A 13,587-nucleotide genomic window follows, 5' to 3' on the forward strand; every position below is an offset into this window, starting at 1 on the left:
AAAATAGAAAACATAGCAAAACTAAGAAGCACCCAACAAAGTAGCAAGGGCAGCTGGTGGGTTTGAGACCCAATCCTGTGGGAGATAACCATGCTGACGCTTGTGCTACCCAATGGGTGACACTATTGGCAGAACGAGGTCTCCATTGAAGGATCAACATTTCCTGAGAAGCCAATCTCCTAATATCATCAATAATCAGTCCACATTCCCAAGGAGGAACAATCTCAGACACACTGAGGATGATGATTGATTTATTATCTCCTTCAATAATTGCCCCCGGTAAACCCCAAGCCTAAGCAAAAAGTCAAGCCCATCTGGAAGCTAGAGCTTCACCTTGGAATGAAGAGGAGATGTATTCTTTCTTGGTTAGACCATTCAAAATCCGTCCAGAAGCATTCCTCAGAACCATCGTAATAGAGGCTTGGGAAGAGCCTTTCTTTGTAGCCACATCCCAATTGAATTTGAATCGACCTTGATCAAGGGGTGTCCAGGCACCCACTCCATCTAGGATCAGAGAAGGCCAGTGAGGAAAGGAAACTGTTGGGCGATGCACTGCATTCTCAAATTTTGCCATTACCACTCGAGCTCGATGTAAAGTCGAGAAGGGCTTCATCGGGTGATGGTTGAAAACATAATTGTTTCGGTCCTTCATATGAACCAGCTAATCCAAGCTACTGTACCAAGGTAGGAAGCTCGAATCTCCTTATTCTTGAATTTTTCTGCCAGCTCACATGACCATTGCATGGTCGATTGAATGGCTTCACATTCAACTTTGAAGTTTAGGTCACTCCTAAACCATATGGCTCTTACCCATCCACAATCGAAAAGAATATGTTCCACTGATTTGGTTTTGCTGTGATAGATTGGGCATTCATTAGAGGGGCACACCGTCTCCGAAATAGATTCTCTCTGGAAGCCAACACATTTTTACACGTTCTCCACTAGAAATGGTGGATCTTTGGAGGAACTTTAAGTGTCCAAATCAACTTCCAAAAACTGTTTGGAGGTCTAAAAAAGGTAGAGGGTCTTTGAATCCACTGGTTTTGCGCCTCCGAAAGAGCTACATGATATCTAGTTTTGACTGAATAAACCCCTTTCGATTCAAAGTGCCAAATCATAGCATCTTCTTTAGTTGCCAAAGGTAGAGGAATTGACCTGATTGCTGCCATCTCAGATTCAGATACCAGACTTTGAAGAATGTCTGCCTTCCAACTCTTATAGGTAGGGTCAATCACATCTTCTACCTTCATGATCAAAGATCCATCAGGTATTGGAGTGGATATCTTGAATTTAGGGAGATTTGGCACCCATTTGTCTACCTAGAACTTGACATTTGTGCTGCTATCAATTTGCCATCGCAAACCTTCCATAAGCACATTCCTTTCCTGCAAAATACTAGCCCAAGCCCAAGTAGCTCTACGACCTTTCACCGCTTCCAAAAAGGAGGAGTGAGGAAAATAGATACCTTTCAAGATGCAAGCACCAAAAGAGTTTGGATACTTCACTAATCTCCAACCTTGGCGAGCTAGCAGGGCCAGATTAAAAGCTTTGAAGTCTCGAAAGCCCAACCCTCCGTGAAATTTTGATAGCGTTAAAGAGTCCCAATTGATCCAATGAATTCCTTTCCCTTCCGGGTCCCCTCCCCACCAAAAGTTGCTAATATATGCATTCAACCTTGCACAAAACCATTTTGGAAAGACGAAACAGGCCATAGCATAGGATGAGATTGCTTGAATCACTGCTTTGATCAAAGTCTCTTTCCCTTTCCCTGCTTGTGATAACAATTTTGATTTCCACCCTTGTAACTTTGAGAGAACTCTTTCAATTATGAATTGAAACGCTTCCGCTTTGGACCTACCCCAAAAGGAGGGTAAACCCAAATATTTTGCATTGGCAGGGGTAATCCTTAGACTCGGGAGGGCACTGATTGAGCTGCTCATCTGTGGCTGAACATTTGTAGAAAATTGCACGCTGGATTTGTCAAAATTTATTTGTTGACCAGATGCCTTACAGTAAAAGTCCAGAACCTCTAACACATTTTTGCATTCCTGAATGTCAACCTTAAGAAATAGTAGCACATCATCCGCAAAAAATAATTATGAAAGGGTTGGGCAGTGCCTAGTTTTTTCATCCCCGAGATTTGATTTTGAGCGATACTCCGGTTGAGGAGTCTTGAGAGAACATCTGCCATTAAAATGAATAGATAAAGGGAGAGAGGGTCACCCTGTCGAAGCCCTCGGGAAGGAATAAACAAGGCTCTTTTTTCTCCATTCACAAAAATAGAAAAGCTTACAGTGGAAACACATTCCATAACCCAATTAACCATTTAGAATGAAACCCCAACTTTTGCAAGGCAGCAGCTAAAAAATCCCATTCTATTCGATCATAAGCCTTGTTGAAGTCGAGTTTGATAGCCATATTACCGACAATCCCTGATTTTTTTAATTTGAGAGCATGGAAGGCTTCATGGGCCACAACAATATTGTCTTGAATCATTCGTCTCGGAACAAAAGCTGCTTGGTTTGGAGAAATAAGGATCTTCAGAATTGGCTTCAGACGATTGGCTAGGATCTTTGTGATGATTTTTAGATTAAAATTACATAAGCTGATTGGGCTGTATTGGGATAACAACACAACTTATAGACAATCCTGTCTCTTCTTCAAATCCACCTCACCTTTTAGAGGTTTGGGACCTTGTTGGGCTTCTTCCATTTTTGGATATTATGCTATCCTGATCGGGATTGCCACATTTTTGGATCAACACAAAGTAAGGTTATAAACAAATTGAGCTATTTTCAAGTTGGGCTCGTTAAGGGTTAAGGGTTCTGTTTGGCTCAATTTGTTAAGTAAATAAATGAGTTCGAACTAGATTTTTAAGCTCATTTAATAAATGAGCCGAGCTTGAACTCAAATAAGTTCAACTTGTTTACTTTGTTTAGATAATAGAATAAATATATTGTTTATATATTAAATAATATATAAATTTGTTTAAATAATAGGATATAATGTAAGAGCTTGATAAACATTTGTAATCTAATAAAAAGGGTGATTTAAAAAAAGAATGAAGATAAAACAGAATGCACAACAAATTTTGCTAGCATCCACCTTGTCGGGTACAGAAAAAGAAATAACGTCTATGGAACCCATTGGGAAATTTGTTACATAGTTTCATTTTGTTGTTCGCACTAAATTAAGTTTTTCACTCAATGTAATAAGCTCTTTGACATGATTAGGTTTTTTATATGCAAAGTAAATAATTAGTGTATAAATTACTCCCTTTTTTTTTTCAAAATTATGTTAAAGGGTGATTATAAATTACAATTTTTTTGTAAAAAGTATTGTTGCTAACAACATTTTTTTTATTTAAACGTAAACACCAGTTGAAAAAGTTTGTTTGGATAGTATACTGCATTCTTTTAAAAAAGGTAATGTGTGAGTGAATTTCCGATCACACTGCCAACTTAGTATTCAGCTGGAGAGTACTGGCAGAATAGATGACACCTGGCTGACCTGCAACAGAAACAGAAGATTCCGGCAGTGGTTCGTCCACCCGGGGCACTCCGACGATCAAGTCAGTACATCTCTCAAAGATAATCAATTGCTAAACTCACTGTTCTGAGTATAAATTGCGTACCTTAAGACGCATCGGGGGTGCCTCTCTTTTGTAGCTAACTTAATCTTTGTCCCAATAGAAACCTTACTCTAATGGACTTTAGCTCAGTGCTTATCGCGGATTCTCTTATAGATAAAGATAAACACCTAAGAGCTTTTATCCTTATCCAAGCTGAGTTCCTTTCCCATTCTAGGACTCTTGTCCCTTATTCTTTTATCTTGGATTCCGATATCTTCGGAGATAACCTCGGCCTAGCCGAGATCACCTCGGCCTAGCCGAGATCACCTCGGCGTCATGACCAGGACACGTGGCACCTCGGCTGACACATCGGCGTCACCTTGGCCACGTGTTGGCACTTAAAAAATATATCTCCACAACTGCCCCTAGGTTTTGTTACCTCGACATTTCTAAGGTGATGGAACCTATATCGGCACTTCCTGCCAATACATCGGCTTAAAGTTTCTCAGTCGAGATCATCATATAGGCCGACATGTCTCTTTAAGGATTAAAAATTCTAAGATCTCCTTCACGCGTATGAGTTGTCATGCAAAATAACTCAACCGTTTCGACCATGCGTCTTCCCTTTACTGGATCGGACTCCGTACGCGCTTGTAAGTCGTTTCGCGCCTGCATGCGCCGTCTGACAAATCCGTCTTTCTAGGCTCATTAATTCATTTTTGCCGCCTTTTCGGGTTTTGGACAAAACCAATATCCCTTCTTTTCGTCTCTTCACTTTACATCGTTTTTGAAGCTCTCTCTCTCTCTAGCTTTCTTAAATCCTCCATTGTTTCTAGCTTTCAAGCTCTGCTATCACCACTGTTTATCTTCCTCCGGTGAGGCTCTTGCTAATCTTCTCCGCTGCTGCCATTCGTCTGACTTCGGCGAACTCAACACCGGTTTCTTTCCTTCGGTGAGTTACTGTTTCTTCCCAATTTTAGTTCTTGTTGCTCTTCAAGAAGTTTTGCTTCATTATTTGCCATTGCTGTTTTACTCAAGTATTTGATTTATGAATCATGCATCTGAATGTATTTATTTCATGACTTTGCTCTTGCCCATGTCCTGAATACACATACTGCTCACAATTTTCCTGCGCTCTTGCCACTATTCTTGGCCTTATACCCTTTGCACTTACTTTGGCACAATGTTCTTGATAGTTCATCATTGTTCTTGACTCTGAAGCGCATTCTTGCTTTTCTGTTTTCCAGATTCGTGCCTTCAATCTTCATTTCCATAGATCTAGGTTTGGGATTTGTTTGTAGAACCCACAAATTCTTAGGAAAAACTGAAACGATCCCCACAATTTCTTACCCCACAAATTTTTAGGTTTTTGCTGAGGTCCCAATAACCCTTTTAAAACACCTTCTTTCTGAAACCCAGTTCCTCCTAGTTAAGCCGATATCATGGGTATGTGGAAACATAGGGTAGACACCCCGACCAAGTTAGATCACTTTAGGCGTGAGTTTGGCATCCCAGCCGACGTCTATCTGAGGTTGGCTGGGGAAGATGACTCCATTATGCCTACAACTGATTCTATGCCCTTCCCTGTGGTGGCCTGTATCGAGTGCGGACTTCGGCTCCCACTAAATACCCTTTTCCGTGAGATACTTCATTATTATAAGCAGAACCCGATGCAGCTTGCCATCAACTCCTACCGAGTCATCATTGGCATAATAGTCTTAGCCAAATAAGAAAACGCTAGGGTTACCTTATCCGATATCCAATACTGCTACACCATGTCTGGCCTCAAAAAAGATACGGACTACGTTTACTATCTCAAGCCGAGGTCCATAGAGTACAAAATTGTCGCCGACCTCCCTGACTCCAACAAAGAAGCTGGGGATGACTATTTCATTACCTCGGGGAACTGGGAGTTCGCTCCAGATGAGGACCTCCACCTCTATCCTCTTCCTCGAACAGTTTTTGTAGAGGATAATGGTAAGAACCCTGTGTTCATACTTACTTGTTTTTAATGTCTTCAATACTTTGTTTGTTCTAATGTCTGGTTTTTCTTGCAGCTCTTCCAAAACCAGAAAAAGGCTTCTGCAAGTCTTTTTACCCCAGCAAGGGTCTAAAGAAGCTACTAGACCTACCAGTCCACAAGCGTAGAGCTCCTCTGGTACTTAATTTCATTCCTACCTACAAATCAATACTCCCCGACGTTCCAAAAAGGAAGAAAAAGAGTCTATCTCCCCCTTCTGCCACAACTCCTCAAACTGTCTCCACATCTCGGCCAGATCAAGGCTCAACTTCTGATTCAGCAGAGCAGCCGTCAACCTCCTCGGCTCTATATTCGATCCCGTCATCTCAACGCCAACGTCAGCGACGAACTATTTTTTCTGCCGAGATGGGCCGCCAGAAAGCAGTTCCTAAGGATCTTTTGGCCAACATTCCATCCTCTGTTGATGCTCAACTAGCTTCAACCCAGCTTCCAAAGCCAAAGCAAAAAAGGATAAAGAAGGCTCAGTCAAAGGCAACGATGACTCAGATTGATTCTGAGGACACCTTACCAATTTCGAAATTGGCTGAGAGTGAGAAGACCACCTCTGTCCCCGAGAAGAGGTCTGCTGAAACACAACCATCTGAATCCACTAGATCAAAAAGGCCGAGGTTATCCTCTGCAACCACCTCGGGGTCCCTAAAATATGATGCCCCCTGGGCCCCCAAAATCGTACTGGAGGACAAGCCAGTTAGGGCTGGCGACAGCACTGATGACATTAATGTTGGCGTTGCCCTTAGTACCGCTCTGCTTCTTCCCGACGATCTCAACCGAAACGCCGAGTTGAACGAATATGAAAACTATGCTCTGATGCTCCAGCGCTCTGTTCAAGTAAGTGTTTTTATTTGGTAATTTTTCTTTCTTTTTCTTTTTTCTACTTTAGAAAATTTTGTAATAACTTATGCTCTGTATTATTTTTTCTCAGGCAATCCAGTACGCCCATTCCTTCTCACTACAATCTTTTGAGAACCGGAAGGAGCTAGCCGACAAGAAGATGGAGGTCTCCAGTATTTAGAAGACTAATAAAAACTTGCAATCAAAGATGAATATCTTGGAGGATCAAGCCGAGGATACTATCAAAGCTCAAAATGACGTCGAAGAAAAGGCGGAATCCGTTGAGGCCATCAAGAAGGTTCTTGAGGCCCAAAAAAGAGAGGCCAAGGAAAAGATGTCCCAGGCCTAGAAAGAACTTTAAGATGCTCTGGCAACAAAAGAGGCCGAGCTCAAGGCTGCCGATGAGAAAGGCTATAACGAGGGGGTGACCAATGTCACGGCATACTATGAAAAGCAAGTGAAGCAGGCATGCAACAAGGGTTTCACCCTTGGTTGGATGTCTCTTCTAAAAACACTTGAAGTCCCCGAGGACTCGCCCCTCAGGAACGCCAATGTAATTCCTCTTCCATTCCCTCAAACTCCAAGTCAATCTGACGACAAATCTAAGTCTGAGGAGGAGACCTTGGTGAGGAAATCAAAGGAGGCTGCTGGGACCAAGTCCCCTTCTCTGAATGAGCAAGTCCTAGACTTGACTCAAGATGAGGAGGGTGAGGAAGTCCCCAAGGATGCCACTCCTGAGAATGCGTCATCAGACGTGTCTCTTGCCGATAAAAGCCTAGATCTAACTCTTCAAGAAATTGACACCGAGCTTGCGGCTAAAAAGGCCGCTGAGATGTCTTCTCAGCAGTCCTCCGAAGTCCAAACCCAGCCTGCTAATGATGCTAAAGAATCTTAATTTTATGTTTTTCTCTTTCTTCTGTGCTCTGTACTTTTTTTTTTCTTTTAAAACAGTGTAAGCTCTTCATATGGCCGAAGTGCCTTCTTATAAATACAACTTCTTTGTTTTGAACGTTTGTATGTTTGCCTTCTCTTTACTACTCTTGTATGATTCCATACTTAGAATATTTTGCGTATCTTGAATATACACTTCAATCTTGTGCAACCTTCTCGGGGTGACACACCTCGGTTATACAAACTGATGATTTACCTCGGCAAGTACCCAAGTACCTTTCTTGGCACAACCTTGGTTTCAACTTGTAAATTTTTTCATAAAATTTCAACAAGTGTTTAATCTTGGTTTAACTTCAACTTGTAAACTTTTCTCAAGTTTCAACAAGTGTTTAACCTTGATTTAACTTCAACTTGTAAACTTTTTAAGTTTCAACAAGTGTTAAACATAATCTCGGTTTAACTTCAACTTGTAAACTTTTCTCAAGTTTCAACAAGTGTTAAACATGATCTCAATTTAACTTCAACTTGTAAACTTTTCTCAAGTTTCAACAAGTGTTAAACATGATCTCGATTTAATTTCAACTTGTAAACTTTTCTCAAGTTTCAACAAGTGTTAAACATAATCTCGGTTTAACTTCAACTTGTAAACTTTTTTCAAGTTTCAACAAGTGTTAAACATGATCTCGGTTTAACTTCAACTTGTAAATTTTTCTCAAGTTTCAATAAGTGTTAAAACCATTTTTCTACTCTTTGTCCCCTAATGTGAACCTAAGTTCCATTTGGGTTCTCATTATGCATGTATCATCAGCTATCTTTTTCAGTCATAAGTGTAAGACATCAAGCTAAAACTTTATTGATTTATTTCGGAAAATAATCAAAAAACACAAAAATCTAATGATAGAAAAATTTTAAATTGCAAGTATTCCAAGGTCTTGGCAACTCTTTGCCTTCATTATCTTCTAGCCGATATGCCTCATTGCCCAATACCGAGATGATTCTATAGGGTCCTTCCCGATTTGGGCCAAGCTTGCCCTCCCTAGGATCCTTCTTGTTGCCGATGACTTTCCTCAAGACTAGGTCGCCGACTTGGAACTCTATTGGGTTAACCTTTTATTTGTAAGCCCTGGCAAGCTGCTGCTGGTATGCTGCTAGCTGAATTGCAACTCTCTCCCTTCTTTCTTCTAGTAGATCCAGATCTTGGGCTAAAAGTACATCATTAGTCCCGTTCTCTACTCCCTCGGTTCTGATCCCTGGTATGCCGACCTCCAGTGGAATGACAACTTCTATGCCATAGGCCATGGCAAAGGGGGATTCCCCTGTTGATCTTCTCGGCGTAGTTCGATATGCCCAAAGTACACTTTGCAGTTCATCTACCTATTTTCCCTTTGCTGCTTGCAACCTCTTCTTAATCCCATCCAATATGAGTTTGTTGGATGTTTCTGCTTGTCCATTGCTCTGAGGAAAACTCGGGGTGGAAAAGTAATTCTTGATTTTGAACTTTGCACAGAAGCTCTTGATTAGCTTACTGTCAAATTGTGTTCCATTGTCTGCAACTATTGCTCTTGGAATCCCAAACCGGGTGATGATGTTCTTCCATATGAAGCTCTTCACATCAACATCTCGGATCTTGGTAAGGGGTTCAGCTTCTATCCACTTGGTGAAGTAATCTGTTGCCACCAGCAGGTACTTCCTTTGTCCAGTTGCTTGGGGTAGTTGTCCAACAAGATCCATGCCCCATTGGGCAAACGGCCAAAGACTGGATACTGGGTTTAAGTCTGCTGCTGGTTGGTGTATCAGAGGTGCAAACCTTTGGCACTTTTCACACTTCTTCACATAGACTTCTGCATCTCTCTGCATGTAGGGCAACCAATACCCCTGCGTAATGGCCCTATGGGCAAGTGATCTGCCCCCAGCGTGGCTTCCACAAACTCTTTCATATATTTCATATAAAAAATCTTCAACTTGTGAGGGATGTACACACCTCAAAAGGGGTCCAGTGAAGGATCTTCTGTAAAGATGTCCCTCTGCTGTCAGACTGAATCTTGCCGACTTCAATCTGATCTTGTGCGCCTCCTTGTGGTCATCTGGCAGCTTTCTTTCTTTCAGGAATGCAATAATTGCATCCATTCAGCTTGGTCCCATATCCACACACATTGCTTCACGCTCTATGGTTAGTGGTTCGATGCTCAGGCCCGACAAGTAGTCGACCATTATTATTCTTGCTTTTCCAGGTTATATTGCACTAGCCAGGTTGGCCAGTGCATCATCGTGACTGTTATCATCTCGGCTAACCTGATGTAGTCGGCAATTTTGAAACAAGGCCACCAACCTGTTGACCTCTTTTGCGTAGGCCGACATCCTTTCATCATGGGCTGCAAACTCGCCTGTTGTCTGGTTGACTATGAGCTGGGAGTCGCAGAAGACTATTACTTCATCTACTTCAGCTGCTACTGCCAGCTTTAGTCCTGCAATTAATGCTTCATGCACTGCTTCATTGTTTGAGGCCTTGAACTCTAAACGAATAGACTGTTTCACTATTTATCCATCTAGAGATACCAGTACTACTCCTACCCCCGCTCCTTGTCGGTTTGAGCTCCCATCAACAAACAGTCGAAAGAAGTTACCGATGTAAATGCTGCAAGGTTTGAGTTTTTCCTTCTTCGTTTGTTCTGTTGCATTCGGCTGGGCTTCTCCTTTCTTGCTTGGACATCGTTCACCTTGGCTCAACGGAGCCTGATGTACAATGGATTCTGGTGTGAACTTGGCCACGAAGTCGGCCAAAACTTGGCCTTTGATTGCTGTTCTGGGTCTGTACTCCAAGTCATACTGTCCCAAGGCCATTGCCCATCTGGCTATTTTTCTTGTTAGGTCTCCCTACTGCAATAGGGACTTCAATGGATATTCAGTTAATACCATAATCTTGTGGGCTTGAAAGTAATGGTTCAGCTTCTTTGAAGCCATTACTAGTGCCAGCGCTAACTTCTTTAGGGGTAAATACCTGGTTTCTGCATCAGCCAGGGTTTTGCTTACATTGTAAACAGCCCTTTGTTCCCCTTTTTCTTCTCGGATTACCACTGCACTTACCGCATGTTCTAAAACTGCCAAGTACAGGAACAGCTCCTTTCCAGGTTTTGGATTTGAAAGAACTTGAGTTGTGGTCAAATACATCTTCAAGTTAGCCAGGGCGACTTCGCATTCTTTGGTCCACAAAAAATCTGTGGCTTTCTTTACTAAGTTGAAGAAAGGTTTGCACTTGTCTAAACTTCTGCTTATGAACCTATTAAGGGCTGCGGCCCTTCCAGTCAGCATTTGTACCTGTTTTGCCGATGTTGGGCTCTTCAACTCCAAGATGGCCTTGATCTGATCTAGACTGGCTTCAATGCCCCTTCTGGTCACCAGGTATCCCAAGAACTTACCAGATCCAACTCCAAATGCACACTTCGATGCATTGAGTCGGAGCCGATATGTTTTAAGGATTTCAAATACTGCTTTTAGTTCGGCCAGATGACCTTCAGGTTCCTTGGTCTTGACGACCATATCGTCAATGTAAACTTCCACCGTTCGGCCGATCAGATGTCTAAGCATCTTGGTTACCAATCTTTGGTAAGTTGCTCCTGCGTTTTTCAACCCAAAAGGCATCACTTTGTAGCAATACAGCCCTTTTAGGGTGATAAACGCAGTCTTCTCTTTATCTGGGGGGTACATGGCTATCTGGTGGTACCCCCTGTAGGCATCCAGGAAGCTCATTCTTCTATGCCCTGAAGTGGTATCCACCAGCTGGTCAATCTTGGGTAGAGGAAAACTGTCTTTGGGACAGGCCTTGTTTAGGCTGGTAAAGTCCACGCAGACCCTCCATTTACCATTCTTTTTCTTCACCACCACTGTGTTTGACAGCCATGTCGGGTAGTTTACTTCTCGAATGGCCCTGGCCTCCAGAAGTCTGTCTACTTCCTCATCCACTGCCTCGACGTGCATCAACGTCGATCTTCTTGCTCGTTGGATTATAGGTTTGGCCGACCTGTCAACGTTCAGTCTATGGCAAGTGACCTTGGGGTCAATGCCAGGCATCTCGTGAGGCGTCCAAGTAAACACCTCAATATTTGCTCCTAAGAAAGCTTCTAACTCCTTTTCTTCTTCTTCGGCTAAGCCCGAGCTGAGAAGAAAGAAATGTTCTTCATTGCCCTCCTGGACAAGGATTTTCTTCAGTGCTTTTTCACTCTTCTTGGTTGGCTCCTTGCCGACATCCTCTAAGACCTCCACGTCTTCGTCTTCGTCTTCGATCTCTGTTTTCTCTGGTTCTCGTATGCTGCAGGTAGATTTCATTGTTGCCATAGAGCAATTCTTTGCCTGCAGTTGATCTTCTCTGACCTCCTCAATCCCATGTTCTGTTGGGAACCGCAGCAGTTGATGCAATGTTGAGGGAACGGCCCTCATGGTGTGCAGCCATGGTCTTCCCAGGATTGCATTATAGGGGAAGAGTGTGTCGATTACGGTGAATTCTGTCATTATGTTCCTGGTGCCTGCCTGCACCTCCAAGCTCGTTGTTCCTAGTGGCCATGTCGGCGTTCCATTGAACCCGACCATTGGGCCATTAGATTGCTCCATATTATTTGGATGAAGTCTAAGCTCCTTATAACACCTGACGTACATGATATCACACGAGCTGCCTTGGTCAATTAAGATGCGCTTCACTTGGCACTCCCCAACTTGGAGGGATACTACCAAGGCATCGTTATGTGGATGTTGCACTATCTTAAGGTTGGCTTCTGTAAAGGACACTACTGGTCCCTGGCACTCCTCTGCCTGATGTCTTTTCTCTCCGACTTGATAGACATGCTGCAAGTGCTTTACCTTCTAAGTCTCCCCCCTAATTTAATTCTCGTTGACCTTTGAGTGAATTACATTAATTACCCAAGGTCCTCCTGCCTGAGGTTATTGTGCTCGGGGAGGCGAAGCTGCTGGTGCCTGAGGCAGTCTTGCTTGTTCTTCCTTTGTCCTGGCCTCATCGACAAGGTCTCGCAGATGGCCTTGCCTCACCAGGTCTTCCAAATGTGTTTTCAGGGCTCTGCAACCCTGAGTCATATGCCCATCTTCATTGTGGTAAGCACAATGCTTGCCAAGGTTTCTTTCCATAAATTCTCCTGGTGTCCTCGATGGCGCTATAAAATAGGGTTGGTTTTGAATTTTATCCAGGACTTTGTGAATTGGGATTCGGAACACAGTCGTAACTGCCTGTGTAGCCCTTAGTCCTATCTCTTGCTTGTTGGATCCATTGTTACCTCGGCCTCGCTTCAGCGAGCCGTTTCCTTTTTCTTACTTTGTCTCCTTAGTCCCTGATGTATCTTCCTCAGCTCTGGCATATTTCTCGATTCTAGCCATGAGCTCTTCCATGCTTTTTGGCAACGTCTTTGCCAAAGATTTTCGTAGTAGACAGTCGTCTTTTAAGCTGTTCTTGAAGGATACGACTGCCACCTCTTGATTGCACTCAGGTATTCGGTTGAACACCTCGTAGTACCTTTTTGCGTAGGCCCTAAGGCCTTCATCCTTACTGATTCTCAGAGCCATCAATGCGTCCACCCTCAATGGTTGTAGCTTGTTTGTCATGAACCTGGCCACGAACATCTCGGCCAGGCCTTCTCAGGTCTTCACACTTCCTTTCGGCAGTTTGTGAAACCAATCTGATGCAATCTCCCCAAAAGACGAGGGGAACACATTGCAGAGCAACGGCTCATTCCCACTATATAATGCCATCGAATTTAGGTACAATCCAACGTGAAAGTTGGGGTCTGACTTATCGTCATATATTTGAAACCTCGGCATACTGAATCTCTTTGGAGCCTTAAATTTGTCTAGCTCCGCAGAGAATGGTGTTCTCGGCTTATCAGGGAAGGTTACTTCGGCATTGGCGTTTTATTGCTTCCTCTTGAGGTAATCTCTCAAGTCTTCTTTGGTCCGCCCAAGAGCTTGGCTACCTCCTGACTTCAGTTTTTTAGGTGCACTGCTCTCAACTTCATTGTGAACCCTCTTTGACCCTTCTCCATGAGTTGTGTCGAAGCATAGCACCTGTCTTTGAACATGCCGATGTTCTTTGGGGTCTGCCTCCTTGGTGTGGTGCGTCCTCCGCGATTCCTCCCTCCTTGACTCTCCTCGCCCGACATCCCTTGAAGGTCGGTGAGAGTGTCTTTCGCTCTTGGTGTGCTGGGGGGCTGCAGCGATAGTTTTCTGTCCTCCCTTCTAGGCATTGGCCGCTGGA

General features: G+C 43.3%; 1 pseudogene; it reads right to left on the bottom strand.

The window, feature by feature from the left end:
• Nucleotides 1–1,319: 1,319 nt before the first annotated feature.
• LOC145799860 (putative mitochondrial protein AtMg00310 pseudogene) lies at nucleotides 1,320–2,418 on the bottom strand (annotated as a pseudogene).
• Between the last annotated feature and the right edge of the window lie 11,169 nt (nucleotides 2,419–13,587).

The sequence above is a fragment of the Camellia sinensis genome, chromosome 9 (assembly GCF_055761805.1).
Source record: "Camellia sinensis isolate YWXY chromosome 9, ASM5576180v1, whole genome shotgun sequence".
Classification (NCBI taxonomy): Eukaryota; Viridiplantae; Streptophyta; class Magnoliopsida; order Ericales; family Theaceae; genus Camellia; species Camellia sinensis.